The sequence below is a fragment of the Macrobrachium nipponense genome, chromosome 5, assembly GCF_015104395.2.
Source record: "Macrobrachium nipponense isolate FS-2020 chromosome 5, ASM1510439v2, whole genome shotgun sequence".
Classification (NCBI taxonomy): domain Eukaryota; kingdom Metazoa; phylum Arthropoda; class Malacostraca; order Decapoda; family Palaemonidae; genus Macrobrachium; species Macrobrachium nipponense.
The window spans coordinates 118,280,380-118,297,879 of record NC_061107.1 but is presented as its reverse complement, the minus strand read 5'-3'; positions in this window follow the sequence as shown (position 1 = coordinate 118,297,879).

Here is a 17,500-nt window from a genome sequence, read left to right as displayed (position 1 = left end):
TTTTTTTTTTTTTTTTTTTTTACTTTTTTTAAAGATTCTAATCAAACAGGCCCTTAGAGTGAAGGAATAAGACCTTGCTTTCCGGTATTTTGCCTTCCACGTGGCCATAACTGTTTACAAACACACACCATATATTATAATATATATATATTATATATATATATTTATATATATTATATATATATAAAAAATATATATATATATATATATATATATATATATATATATTTATATATATATATATATATATATATATATATATATATATATATATATATATATATATATATATATGCCAATTTACTATCCTACATTTTTTTCACTTTATATAGATATATATATATATATATATATATATATATATATATATATATATATATATATATATATATATATATATATATGCCATTTACTATCCTACATTTTTTTTTCACTTATACCAGCGTTTCTTTGATGTCTCAATCCACTAGATTCATAAACATATTTAGCAAGCATAGGGACCATAACGCAACCTGGTGTCTCCCAGATTCATACCTAATCATTCACTAATATTTCAACGTTTCGCTTTCATCATGAAAACTTCTATTCGTTCCAAAGAAATATTTTATACCATAGATACTCAACACTCCACATTCATAATAGCACTGTTATTGTTACTGTTGTCCTTACCCCTTTTATTTCAATTGTCTAATCCTGGACTAAATGTAAGCACTGTTAGCATTATTCCTTGCTCCAATACTTATAGTATCACAGTATGTGGACTGATTAGTTTTTATTTCTTAACCCAATCGATTACTGAGAATTTTGGACGTACCAACTACGCTAAAAGAAATATGGTTAATAAATGCGTAATGCTTTAATCAAAATAGCTGTTCAGAAAATTTCCTGAATCTGCAGTGCTTTGCTGATCATACCTGTAAGCCCGGGAATATGCTGCTCCTTATGAAGACATGATTTTAGAAATTATTTCTTTCATATTTCTGTCGTCTGTTAAAACTGATCAACAGACAATGGTGCCATGAAGCATTTATTAGACCGTAAATATCCCTGAGTATGGATACTGCAGAAATAGTTTTTAATTCATAGGATAAAAATTTTGGCAGAATGAACGCTGATGAATATCAAATACTGATCAATGCTGGAGCGGGTCCTCGATTTTAGAATAAAGTTGTAATGTAGTGTTATTTTTATGACTGAAAATATAAAGTATACTTGTTTCATATTCCGTGTTCATATTTATACACGATTCAGGAGAACAATTATGGACATGAAACAATTTCATAATGAAATCCTATGTACATTTGAAGTTCTGTTATAAAGTGAAATTTTCGTCCAAGCTTTTATTTCAATTTAATTCCTGCTAAGTATGATACGAAATTCATTAATTAGGAACTAATATAATGAACGTTTTTTTATCATTTAACAAAGTAAGTAATCATGCGCTACTTGCATCAAAAAGTTTTTGCTAATTAAGAATTTTAGGAAGCCCTGCGTGTTAACTCAATAATTTCTAGTATAGGCTTTATTGTGAGTTATTTTTTACAAGTTAAAATGATAATGTGCCTGAAATTTGAGTATAAAAAGGAATATAGATATCACAACTAGAATTTGAAGTCGTATTTGCAAAGTTGCAAGCATTGTATTTTACTAACCACACTACAGCAATTAGACTCTAGCATGCTTCATAGTAACCCGTCTTGCAAATTGTAATCTTTTCATTTACGTCATAGATTTGAATGTTAAAACTCCTCATTGGATAATGAGGTGTGTTTGTCTTATGAATTTTCAGCAATTGCGTCTTTTATTATCATTTATATGTTTCTTTGGACACAAGAAGCAGCTCAATGAATTAATCTTATTTTTTTGTTATAAAGCCCATTTAATTATCATTTTACCATCTTGCCTCATTTCATCCTTCCGTCTTTTTCTTGTTTCTAGCAATTTACACATACGTGAAAAGTAATTCCATAATATTGTAGATTTCTCGTATCTAATTTGCTTGCTCTCATTTAATTTATGAACCTCTTCAACTAAATATATATAACTCTTCTCAACTGTGTTCTCTCTAACAACGCTGAATGAAAAATATAGTTTTGTTTTTATTTTCCCATATATATATATATATATATATATATATATATATATATATATATATATATATTATTTATTATATATTTATATATAGATATAATTTCTATATATATATAGTATATATATATATATATATGATAATATAACATAGCTTTCTGAAGATCTTCATCATTTTCATTCTCCTCGTAATCCATATCTTCCAGCTATACCACGACGTCCTTATTACCTCCCCTTGCATTGAATTGAACTTGCACATTTCTACCTTCTTCGTAGTTTTAATTCAGATTTTAAGTCAGGTCCACGTTTTTTTTTAGTTACTTCCTGCTCCCCTTTAATTTTTTTTTTACATATTCAGGCATTTTACAAATTTCAGGCAGCTCGCGAAATACCTATTTTCACTAATTGCCTGTAACATTAATTGCCTGTAACACACCTAGATACATACATACTTACGCATAATGTGTGTGTGTGTGTGTGTGTGTGAGTGTGTGCGAGCACCCCTGCGGGAGCGTGCGTACGCAAGATTGTTATTTGGCTACAACTAGGTTTTTAACAGCAAGATGAAATTTTAATTAACCTTCAGTGCTAAGATGACAATGCACAGCACATTGCATCCTTTGGTGATTAACTCTCTCTCTCTCTCTCTCTCTCTCTCTCCTCTCTTCTCCTCTCCTTCTCTCTCTCTCTCTCTCTCTCTCTCCAATGGTCTTTTTATTACATAAAAGGGAACAGTCTCATGCCAAGGATTTCTTTCCTCCTGACTTTCTACATGACTGAGTCATTTGCATCTATTTATCATCCCCTCGAGCTCGTCATTTGCATTTTAGCAGATTGAGGGAGCACGGGATTTAACGAAATTCCTTTTAGTGGTTATTGCCTGAGTAATGATACAAATCACGAACGAAGGAAAGGGCGACCTGGATATTTCTGATTAACCAAATTGCTTTGCTTGTCAAGATATATCAGTAAAAGGGAATATTACAAAAAGAGAACTTTTGATTGTAACACCTTAGGAATAAGTTTTATATTTTGTATGCATATTCTTTTTGATATTTTCTCAATTTTTATAGGTTGTACATTTTTCGTAATTATTCAAATTCAATTTCATATTCATATTCGATAGCTTTGATTCGGATACAAAATGTAGTGGCCATAGGAATACATAGTAGACATGCATAAACATCTTTAAACACTGAAAAGGATGAAATTGCAAATGATAAGTAAAATGAATAATGAAATTTCGAAACTAAGTGACTGTTTATTGTTATGGACATGTACTTATTTAGCACATCAGAATAAAACATCATAAAGGAATTTTCTAGTAATGTAAAGCTGATAAAACACTATATTCACAGATAATAGAGCGCACCAAATGCACTGAGCAGATATAAGGGTTTTCCAGTGTTTATAAAAGTAATAGCTATTGACATCTGATAACCAAGTGAAACCAAAAGTTTCCCCCAAAAAACACTTGATTCCTTCTATGCCCTTTCACTTGATCATTCTTCAGTTGTTAGTGTCTTTCATTTATATTTTAGCTCTAAAAATATTCGCCACGATAAATATGCCCAGTGACTTGCTGAAGTCATAAAATTTGTTGACCTTGCTTTTATATATATATATATATAATATTATATATATATATATATATATATATATATATATATATATGTATGTATGTGTGTGTGTGTGCGTGTTTGTGTGTATAAATACATATAATATATATATATATATATATTATATATATATATATATATATATATATAGTGGAACGCCGGTTATTGTACATAATCCGTTCCATAACCTCCCACGAGAACCTAAAAGTACGAAAATCGAAACAATAACTCCCATAAGGACTAATGTAAATATATTTTAATGTGTCCATTATGTATATCCATTTATTTTCTGCATTTTTCAAACCAGCCTCTGCTGGCCTTAAATTCACTAACAGCAGTGCTGATTGTAGGCATTTCCAACTGGCATTGGCGTGAAACTTCCTCCAACACTTTGCTACGAGTTCTTTCTTATAAAATCTATTGTGATTCTGGCCTTTTTTATGCAAGGGCTAAGACTTAGAACTTTCTTTGGCCCCATGATGGCTTATTTAGCAGTTGCACTCGGATGAAAAGGCACAAACAGCACAGAAACAACGAACACAAAAGCAGGATGGGTCACCAAAGAGGACGGGATGCTTTGTTTTGGCGCACGATACGGGACCTGGTCACACGCTGGGTGCCCGGATAGAGTGTTTGTAAGTGTATGAAAACCGACCAAACATACAATAACCGAGACAGAATTTCGTAGAAAAAATGTACGAAGACCGAGGTTTGACTATATATATATATATTATATTATTATGAATATATATATATATATATATATATATATATATATATATATATATATATATAATATATATATATATATATATATATATATATATATATATATATATATATAATATATATATATATATATATATATATATATATATATATAATTATATAGATCTATATATCTATATATATATATATATATATATATATATATATATATATATATATATATATATATATATATATATATATATATATATATATATATATTATATATATATATATATATATATATATATATATATATCTATATATATATATATCTATCTATATATATATATCTATATATATATATAATATATATATATATATATATATATATATATATATATATATATATATATATATATATATATATAGGTCATCTAGTTTATTTGTAAGCCAGACAAGGGAAAAGGTGTTGTAATCTTAAACAAAACTGAATATACAACTAAGATTGAAGAAATTCTCTCCGATAATACTAAATTTAAACTTCTAGGAGAGCCTAACTTTTTAGATATTTATAAACGTGAAGATAAAATTAACAGATTTTTAAGAAACTAAAAAATGAAAACATTAGATAAAAATACATACCAAAAACTTTTTGTCTCTGGGTCTTCATTTAGCATTCTTTACGGACTAACGAAAATTCATAAGCCTGGTTTGCCTATTAGACCAATTATGGCGGCATACAACAGTCCATCTTTTAATATATCTAAATTTTTAGTATCTATTCTAAATGAGTTTTCTTTTAACCAATACAATGTGAAAAACGGTTACGAATTTCAGGATCAAATAACTAAACAGGATGGTGAACTCTTTATGGCCAGTTTTGACGTGGAGTCGCTGTTTACGAATGTCCCGATTAATGAAACTATAAACATCATTATTGATAGAATATTTCCAAGTGAAGAATTTTTATTTCATGGTTTTAATAAGCTTTTTTTAATCAATTTTTAAAACTTGCCGTTCAAGACTCAGCTTTTGTTTTTAACAATAAATTATCTTCTCAGGTTGATGATGTGGCCATGGGTTCTCCCTTGTGTCCATTATTCGCATTTTTTTTTGTCTAGTCTGGAACAAGAATTTTTGAATTCTTGTCCTAATTCTTTTAAGCCATTGTTTTACAGAAGGTATGTGGACGATACCTTCGCCCTTTTTAGATACGAATGGTAAGCTTCACAATTTTTACATTTTATTAATTTGAAACACCCTAACATTAATTTTACTGTGGAACTCGAAAACGGTAATTCCTTACCGTTTCTTGATATTTGTATTACTAGGGATCAGTCAATTTTCAACACTTCAGTTTTTAGGAAGAAAACATATACGGGACTTTCTAATAATTTTTATAGTTCTTGTCAAAAGAGTTTTAAGCTTAATGCCATCTCCACTCTGGTTCATTGAGCAATAAAATACTCATCAAACTGGGATATCTTTCATAAAGAAATTGATTTTTTATCTAATATCTTCCAACGAAACTCGTACACTAAGGATGTATTTTTTAATATTGTTAACAAATTTTTAACATTACATTTTAAACCACCCATTCCAATGATAGGCGTACCCAAGAAACCAATGTATGCCCCCATACCATATATATACAATAGCAAATTTTCACAACACCTAACTAGAATGATTGAAAGTGAAATTCCCTGTCTAAATATAAAACTTATATCTAACAACCCATGCAAAATAAGCTCTTTTTTCTGCTTCAAAGATCGTCTGCAGCAGTTCATGCGATCTAACGTGGTATACAAATTTACGTGCCCGGGATGTCCCGGAATTTACGTTGGATCGACTAGGAGGCTGCTGCAAATGAGATACTGCAGTCACATGGGCTTTAGCTTTAGGACCGGTCAAAAATTAAGTAGGCCTGAACACTCAAACATAAAAAAACCACGCAATCAATTGCAAGATAGAGGTAAAGAAACAACACTTCTCTATTTTAGGCTCGGTTAAAGACTGATTACATAACCACTCTAGAGTCATTCTATCTTGGGCCAACTGCGGAATAGTGGAGTTTCATCTTCACCGCTTTATCTGGCATAGTCAACGTTTTAACTTCTTGCCGAAGTCTAGTCATTCTACCTCCTTCTTTCTCAACTAACGGTTTGTTGCGCCTTGGTATCTGCTTTTTATTTGTACTTTTTACTTCTTACTTTTACTTGTCAACTTTTAGTCCTTTATGTCAATTATATGTTAATTTTAGTCTTGTATTTTTACTATATTAAGAATCCTGCTCTTTTTGAATGTTAATATGTATGTGTTTTTATCTCAACAGACTGAAGATGCACATTGTATGTGTGAAACGTCTCAAATAAATGTTTCTTCTGATGTGGTTGTCTGCGATTTCCTGAATGGATATATTAATATATATATATATATATATATATATATATATATATATATATATGTATCTTATATATATATTTATTATATATATATATATATATATATATATATATATATATATATATATAATATATATATATATATATATATATATATATATATATATATGTATATATGTGTGTCTGTGTGTGTGTGTGTGTGTGTGTGTATGCATGCGAGTATAGATGTATCTAGCGGGATAAATAAATGACATCCACGTGCCCTTCCTTTTATATTCACAGAAAAATTACAAATTAATGCTAGTGTTTTTGACTACATTAATGCAATAAAAAGACATATTTTCAAGTGTATAAATAATTAAAGTATACATACATACACACACAACACACGTGCGCGCACATACACACTCACACACACACACACACACACACATATATATATATATATATATATATATATATATATATTATATATATATAGTATGTATATATATATATATATATATATATTATATATACACGGTATTTTAACCATGGTATTGCATTACCATGGTTAAAATACCAGCATTATTATTAAATTTCCAATGAAAATGAAAGGAAGGTCCCGTGAATGTCATTTTTTAATTTTCTCGATATATTTACACCCACACTAGACATACGCGTAGAAATGAATTATGACTTTATAATTTACTTTTTCTGTTTATTTTTTTTAAGTATGCTCTGAACGTGGCAACAATTCTGAGACCTCCATATTCCACCCTCCCCTTCTCCCTTTATTTTTTAACTCCTTTTAAGGAACTCCAATATTCCTTATAATGACACTGTGAAGGTATTGACACTCAAATCAGTTTCCTGTCAGCCGTTAATGAAGGGATAGTTATTTATCACATCTTAATCAAATTGGCTTTACGATCAGTTTTGTTATAATTCCAAAAACAAATTTAGAAATAACAAATAAGTAGTAAATTATAATTAGAAAAGAAGGTTTAAATCAAATATTTTCCTCAACAAAACATTTCCTAATGTTTACATATTTATGTTTTCCTTAGATTGGAATCTAAAATGATCGGGCACAAACAACAGATATATAACTATCAGTATCCATCATTTAGCTCCGAAGTAGTCAATAAGAAAGATATACTTTGAGCATCATAATAAATTAATAGGGAACGTGTAGTTTTTCTCTGTGTTGTTTATGAAAGTTAATCGTATGAATTATGAGTCGCGCATGAGATCACGATCTCAAAAATACCAAGAATATAGAATGAAGGTGCATTCCAAAACAAGATATAACTTTCAGCCAAATTACATTAATAAAACTTTTCGGAAAACTTTACTGATGGAATAGTATATAAATCATCATTTGGTAAAGGATATTGAATCGATTTCATCAGATGAATCCGTTCTAAAAAAAGGTAAAACCATGGGTTTGTGTTTCTAAAAAAGAAAAAAAAATCTGTTCAATCCAGTGTTATTGTAATAGTTTTTTTTTCCTGTTTGGAATCGGTGATAGGGTTGGTGCATGAAGTGGCTCATTTAACAAGAGAAAAATTATATCATGAAAATACCATTAATTCTTTAGTGACACAGCTATTGAGTGCGCGACTTTCATTTGCATAAGTTGAATATCATTACGTAATTCAATTTGTATATTGCAATTAACTGAGTATGAACTCAGCATTCTGGAATATTAACTTGGCCTTTTTATTTGCACTCACGGAAATTTGCACTAAATAAATTTTGGTTATTCAGAGTGTACTTCGGTACTCTAATTTGTGTATACTATTCACGAGCTGTTTCATAAAGTTTAATGCTATCTACTTACGCAGAGTTTTAATACCACTTTACAATGTGCTGCGTAAATGATTACCCACATTGTTTTTCGTTTTAATAAGTGCAGCCACTGAATCACCCATGTTCATTAACTTATCACAGTTTTTGGAATGGCAAGTCATCAATAACTGTTGTTGTGTTATAGTAAATTTGTAGAAAATAACGATGAACCACGTAATGTTACATACTGCTTAGTTATAGAAATCAATGATACATGAGAATACAAAACGACAAGGAAATTTCATATCATACAATAGATAGGGAAGTATGGGTATCCATGACGTTATAGAAATGACAAACAAAAAATCATTACTGAAATTACAAAGGAAATACAATAAAAAAAACGTGTTATCGAACATGATTATACGATCCACTACTGATGCAGGAATTTCAAATGAGTGTCAAGAAGAACAAAATAACTCCTATTTTCTCATTATTTTTTCTATGGAAAACACCACAATCGTCCCTACTTTTGGTAACAAATATTATTTTTAACAAAGAATACCTATTAAAAAATGGAAGTAGAAAGCGTTGACATCCTATTCGTTCATCTAACTGTTTTCAACACAATCATAAAATAATCCCAAGCCGTTTACAATGATGCAGTGACACACTAAAAAAGAAAGCTCACTAACAAGCGCCGAAAAAGACCTTGGATTGCTCTAGGAACTTAGTTCAAATATTCGATTTGAAATCATCAGTTTCAGAAAGTCAAATAATATATATATATATATATATATATATATATATATATTAGAGATATATATATATATATATATATATATATATATATACATATATATATACATATATATATATATATATATATATATATATATATATATTATATATATATATATATATATATATACATATATACATATATATATATAATATATATATATATATATATATATATATATATATATACAGACACTTACAACCTGAAGCAATACATTGTGCGTGCATGAACATAAGTCCACGTGTCTTAAAACTGGCGCATTTGAAATTTTTGAAATCACAGGAAAGTTTGAAGGCTAAGAGGCATTTAAGTGACACGTTTAAAAGTACATAATACTTCTGCCTAGATTAGCAAAATTTCAATTACACTTTTACCTTTTTATGCCAATGATGGCGACTTTTTCTGGTGTACTGTGGCGCCTGTTCTAATGATATAATAGTAGGAACATCACACAGAGAGAAATAATACGTAATGCCGTGCCTATCAATAGTAGAGAAAAGAAGCCAGATGAATGTTGTTAACATCCGTTGGAGGTAAGGCTATCGATAAAATTAAGCACCATTCAAAAATTAGCGGTGGAGACCATCTCCGTTATTACGCGTCTTCACGCTACAGTAAAACCCACACCGGAACCATATCACAATCATAACAGGTTGAAAATAAGTCAATAACCGTAAGCGAAGGACATCTGCAAATTTTTTAGAGTCGTTTAACTGTCTGGGATTTATATTTATGTGACTTGTTTGTGTTGTGTGCGCACGTTTTACTGCAGTGTGGACACGCCCTAGGAAGGGCAATCGCAAAAGAATAAATTTCAAACTCAAATAAAAGGAGCAGCGTCCAAAACCAAAATGTGGCGAAGAAACCCGGTAGTGCTCGTCCAGAAATAGGAGGAATAAATTGCTTTCGATCCAGTATAAGGGGGAGAAACTCAAGTTGGGAACAATTTCTTGGTCAGTAAAAGGTGGAGAGTAACCAGCAGTGGTGTTGAAACTATTGTTTTCCACCTACAGAAGTAGACAACACCAAGCTATTTCACCATGAAAAAAATCATCCCCTTTTTGTACAAAAGACGGACAAAAAACCACGTTGCTTAGACCCCGTATCAGGGGAGTCCGATCTCTCATGATCTTGTAGACAAGTCTTATAGATAGTCCTTTCACCCGGCAATAGAGACGTACTGCTTCCTTTATAGATATTCATATTAGGTGCAGCTGACCAAACGCGTATCCTTTGTTGAATACCACTGCTAAAGTTCTAACATTTCTTTAGTAATGCATATTTATCCTCAAATCAATTTGGAATTTGTTTGATCACAATATTAGAATAACTTTCTCAAATCTCAAGTAAGCTTTAATTAAGCTAGGATATGAATGACTAAATTTAGAAAAAAATATATATATAATCAGTACTAACAGAAATATATATATTTGTAGAAAAACTAAAATAGTGTTACCATGAGAGCCAGAAAACGTTTGTAGCAATGCAAGAGTAAATAAGATATCAGTAGGTGGCGCGTTTCATGCTGTGACTTCCTTATTCAGATCTACGGTTGTTACTCGGGTTAAAGGTGCTTTCAGCAATAATTATTTTTAAATAGTGCTGCGAGCTTGATGAAATTCAACTACAACTTGAACAAATCCACAATTGATTCCTGTTCCATTTTTCTTGCTGAGAGCAACCAGATACCTCTGAACAGCAGCATGAGTATGCAGTAAATGTGCCTCGCTGTCGAAAGTTCTCAGTTCCAGAGGTACTTTATTCCTCTTTTCTTTGGACAGTGAAACAGCCTCCCTGATGATGTCGTGGCATTGGAACTAAGAAGTTCAAGCGAAAATGCAGTGCATTGTTCCTCTTATACAATCCTCCTTGTATTCTAATAATTTACATACAATATTGTTTATTTATTATTTCTTTGTTAATTTATCTGTTTCTCTAATAACTGATCTCCGCTTCTATTACTTCTTCCGAATGAACTCCATTTTCTTTGGAAGCTTGAATGTCAAGTCAATGACCCCGGTAACCTTTTATCATATGAATATGATTCTTCTTCTGAATAATAATGGTAATATTTGATCATGCGCTTACCAGTGTTCATAACAAAGCAAATCCTGATATGTTTGTTCGTATCGTGGAAGCGGGAGATTACTCTTATTAGGCTTACCCGATAAGCACTAAAAGACTAGGCCTTAGGTGAACTGAATCTGTTAGTCAATCTACAACACATCTTGTATCTTTAGCAATTGTTTCAACACCTCTAGTATGTAGATGTGGAGGTTTTGTCTTTTTCTAAGATTACCAATAGTCTTAAAAATGCCCGATGCTTCCAAAAGGTCACGATGTCTACATACAGTGAACTGAACCACTTCTGTGGTCATAAAAATAGTGACGTGAAGACTTTAGATTAAAGGGATGAGTTCTAGGCATTCATCAACGGAGTTCGAGGAATTACAATTCAAGAGTATATAGGCCATGTAATGAACACGGGTTTTGTTTAAACAGATAAGCGGGCATATAATAGTTAATGTAAAGAGGATATATAATTGGGGATAAGAGCGACACGAATAAAAATAGGAGGTACGAATAAAGTAAAAAGAAAGAAAAATATTAAGATCGGGCACGAGTTCTGCTACACTTTGAATAGCTCCCATGAAACAAGAAATTGTCACTGCTATGTAAAAGTTAGTGTTTTGTAATGTTAAGAAGAGTTGATGCAAATCATTTCTAAGACAGTTTTTGAATACTTTGTCGCAATAGGTTAAAATGGAAGATTAAGTGGAGTATATGTCGCCGATTTTACCCTTTTCGTTAATTAAAATTTCATTGGTTCATCTATCAAATGAGCCTTATTAATTGTACTATATACTGTATATATATATATATATATATATATATATATATATATATAGATATATATATATATAGTATGTACATATATATATATATAGATATATACTGATATATATAGTATATATATATATATATATATAGATATGTACACCTATATAGATATATATATATATATAGATATATAGATATATATATATATATATATATATAATATATGATGTAACATATATATATATATAAGATATATATATATATATATATATATATATATATAGATATATATATATATATATATGTACATATATATAATATATAATGTACATATATATATATATATATATATATATATAATATATATATATATATGTACATATATATATATATGTACATATATTATATATATGTACATATATATATATATATATATATATATTATATATATATATATATTATATATATATATATATATATGTGTGTGTGTGTGTGTGTGTGTACAAAAGTGTTAGGGAAAATACTAATTGCATATACTATACAAAGGTTTTTAAAGAAGATATTAATTGTATCTACTGTATTTATATAAAAAAGATTTAGAGAAAATCCTCTACTGTGTAATTAAAATGACAGTAGAATTTATGATGTAATTGATAAACATCCTCAAACATTTTTATGGCAGTATTTCTTGTCTTTACTCTTATGAAACGTTGAAAAGCATGTTCAGAAATCTAAGACTAAACCGCATTTTATGAGACCTCTGTTACAATTGAAACAGTTACTTCATGTCTTTCGCCAGTTGCTAAACTTTAATGTCTTTCCGCATAATCCATCTTATGAAAGCTGTCAGATATGGTCATAAATAATTTCAGGCTGCCTGGTTCTGGTCTTATTTCAATTTTTCATGGAAAACGTATCAGTGTATTGAGTCGGACAAATGGCATGAAATATATATATATTTTGGATGCTCTTTGCTCAAGATAAGAATCATAAGAAAAATAAAAACGAATGATTTACTACAGACTTGTACTCTCGGCCAACAAAGAATTGGCGTAGTTTCTTAATTCATTTTTCGTTATGGAAATATTGCCACATGCAGGTGCCAGATTATTTGCTTAACAATAAATAACATTTCCTTTCAAAGGTGCTATACTTGAAATAAATTACATTAGAATTGAGTGGACTTATTCATCGTATTAAAGATAAGTATTTTGCAAAGTAAGGAAAATATATACCGATGGGTCCACGATTTCTAATTTTATTTTCAACTCTAGCTTCGTGACAGCATACCTAAGGATTTTGAAGTTAGCTTTGCTGCCGCTCGAGTCTTGACTCAACGTATCGTACTGCACTGGGGTGTTGTCATTTCGTCTCCTATAGCCAATAAATAATACATCAAGGCGCTAACATTCTTTGAAAACAATGTTTAATTAAACCAATTTTGTCCTTTGATCAATAAAATCATTTTCATGACACATTTAGTGGGCCTAAATTGGACTTTTGATTTTCCCACATGATTAGCCTAGATCTATTTTCAGCATTATACTCTCTCGGATACATAATATGAAGGAATATTTAAATCGACAATATATATATTAATCTGCTTTATTTTATTATTCCCGTTATTCTTGTTTTATTAGCCATGTTGGCCTTATTCTTATCCTTTTCATAATTGCTTAACATAATTTACTCAGACCTAGCTATTCAAAGTCAAAAAGCAATCATAAAAAAATCACACGAATATAATTCAGTCTTTTATTTTTAATCGAATTCCTTGCATATCATCCTGTTTCATTTGGACACGTTGGAAAGCTGTAGAACTCAAAACTGACGAATACATTAAGAAAGGCTTACTTTCATTAAAGGTTTCTTAGGTTGATCTTTCTGTAGTTATTCATTTCTTCTAAATAGAATTAGTTAAAATTAGTTTCACATGTATACCTAGACCTACTACAATAAGCATATTATAAGTAGCTGAAAGGATAAGAAATATGAAAGGTAACGTTCTCGTTTTTTCAAGAAAAACCTACTGCTTTAATCAAGGGTTGCTCTTTGACGGCTACAACAGTCATACAGGGTGTAACACTAGTGTATGCACTTATTTTTGGGAATGCAAGATAAAGTTTCTTTGAATAGAAAATATCTTATAAACATGCACTTTAACGAATACGTTGTCGGTGCGGGGAATTTTAAAATAACCATTATCATTAGTGATGCTTTCACGCAATGGAATTCGTAGGGAGAAGTCGGATCGAGTCGCATGAGATTGAGATGTAGAAGAGAGCGGAGGTGGCGTATAGGAGTGATGGAGGGATTAGGCCGATGTTAATAAAGTATCTCCCAGTAAAATGTATTCTTTAGGTTTTGAAGAAAAAAAAATGTATGCATCATTGAAACTGTTTCCCTCCCTATCCGTAGTATTCACTGGCCACCGATAAAAAACAAAACAAAAAGAGTAAAGGTGCTGTCACACTAGCAAAATTTCCGTTGACTTTTGAATTTGACGTCGAATTTTCATGTTTTGACGACGACTTTCTGGTGTCGTCGTCATGAATTTTGAAAACGGTACCGATCGAATTCAACCCATCGCTACCGTCGACTTTATTGTTTATTTATATCTCTGAGAGTGCACATTTCAAGTCATCAGATGCAAGATGGAGATCTTGGTACAGTGGACAAGATTGTCAGAACAGTTTTTGGTCGAAGATATGGGGGAGAGACGATGCTTATGGGACCATAAGCATGATAGTTTTATGAAAAAGGGTCTTAAATGAACAAATTCTCAAGAAATCACCATGCGACTCGGTGAAAACTTGCTGATCTTCATACAAATAAGCATGCTGTATCATGAATATCTGATTGCTATATAGCCTCGGTCTGCTCTCATTGTTTTTACAATCTTATTTTTGCATTAGCAAATATAAACAAAAATCTTTAAAATTTTTGCAGTGTTTCTCTAGCTTAATTTATAATAAAGTCTGATTGTGGTTTTGTAAACAACGTTACGGATAGCTTATCTAGGCTAGCCCTAGCTTATTTTTTTAAATAAAACTTTTCACGTCTTTTTAACCAGGACCGAACCCAAAGATTTTTTTAAAAATTCTATGGAGCATCATTAAACACAGGGAAGCACAACCCACTAGTTGCTTTGTGTTATAAAGCATAGTTGTTTCATCATTCCGGGAAGTCAGCTCAGATGGTTCGTTTAAGTTTTGACAACGACAACCACGGTATGAAGAAGAACGTGTGTGACAACCAGAGTACGGAATGACGTCGACTTCTTTGGAAAGTCGACGACAAACTCAGAAAAAGTCGACGGAAATTTCGCTAGTGTGACAGCGCCTTAAGCCTAACTGAATCTCTCATCAATCAAAGATAAGTTTGCTTATTCATTTGACTTATTCATTGGACACGTATCAAAGATTTCAAGTGTAGATTTAAAAATCTCTTCCTCTCCATCTAAAGCATTTATCAGACACCAGTTATAAGCGTAGAGCTAGTCACGATTTCTGGTTCAGCAATATCGTGACGAGTCACTTGAATTCAAAATTCACAAATGAATGTTGCTCAGCGACATTCACACTACTGTATTTTCTTGCTCTTTTGTGGTGCTTCGAGGTGTTCCGCCTCTAGGCCCATGTTCTAAACTTTCCTGTTCTTTAAACATTTTTATTAATCTATGTATGATTTTCTCCGGTTTATTAAGCTTTCTTGATATCTCTCCACAGGAACGAACTTGCACCGAATGCAGTGCAATAATTGTCTCTCACTCATCGAGGGATGTTTCTTAGACCGATATATGACACAATGACATTAGATTCCCGTGCACATAACGACATCAAAAGCAATAGAGTGAGGTGTCACGGGAGGATTTTCCCTCACCATGACATTAAGATACGAGAATAAGAATACTATGTGTATACATATGTACTGTTGTCAGTGTTCTTGCCTGGAGACAGGGGTCGGTGAATGGTACTGTGTCATAGTTGACACGGTGGGTATGAAGACTGACGTTTACGCTGCCTGGGAATTAGGGTAGGTCTGTCATACCTGCTATTACATGATATTCCCTGTGTATATGGGTCTTGTTATTGATGGGGCCAGGTGATGTCTTCCCACTGGGAGGCAATTGAAGTGCTGATTTCCATTTTAGGGGTATTGAAGAAAATTCCTGGTACTCAGCTTGTTTCTTATTACTCATTACATCATGCCAAATTTCTCCCAGGCCTAGTCTCCTGAACTTGATTAATTTACCTAGTCTTCAGAACTCCTGGACTAGATCCCTGGACTAGATCCCTTGCAAGGGATAGATAATCATTTGTGTTAATAATTTGGTAAAATAGCCAAATTGAAGGCTGGACCGCTTGACGTCCTCTTCACATGAAAGCATTCGTGATTCTTACATGTGTCTTTTAGTGTTACCAAAATGCAGACGAAAGATTCAGGGCAGCGTTCCCATACTCAGAGCGAAAGAAAAATAAAACAAGGGACTGGCCACACTGCCACACTCGTGTCCACAACAAAAACGAAAACATTTCACAGTTCCAATCACTTTTACATCAGCTGTGCAAAGATATTAGAGGATGATGATGAATCAATTCCTAAATAAATCACTAATGATTAAAGAAATATTTTTCCCATTACAGAGGTCGTATGGTTCACACTGTTAGGTTATCGTTTTTTCTCTTTTTGTTTTTAAATATGATAGCATTTTGTGAGAATCCAATGTTTTCTGTAAAATTTAATAAATGGAATAGTTCAACTACCTTCAACTTAATATTGAAATGATAATGTAAGGACTATGTTTATGCGATACTACTAGTGATAGGTGTCTCCTGTCTATTTGGTAATGTATATCAGTGGTTGTGATATGACGTTTTTTATCACTTTGTTTCGTTCACGTCAATTTTGCTATATGGAAAATAGTACATATGATTTCTTCCATCTTTGTAAAGAAGAATAGATAAATAAGGCATGAATCGTGTCAGCCAGGTGAACGAAAAATTATGAAACTCTGCAATCAGTTTTTTGGCCGACAGTACATCAGATAAGAGATATGTGAGTAACTGGATATAGGCTAAAAACTTTTATGTTACTTTCATATGAAACCGTGTTTGTCAATGACATATCAAAAACCGAATTCTTAATTATTCATTATATCTATATGCCTAGAGCCCTGTTTACCCTTAAAACAGTTATTGTAATCTACAGCTCTAGCCACACAAGACAAACTATAAGCGTCGTGATAAATAATTCGGTTAAAA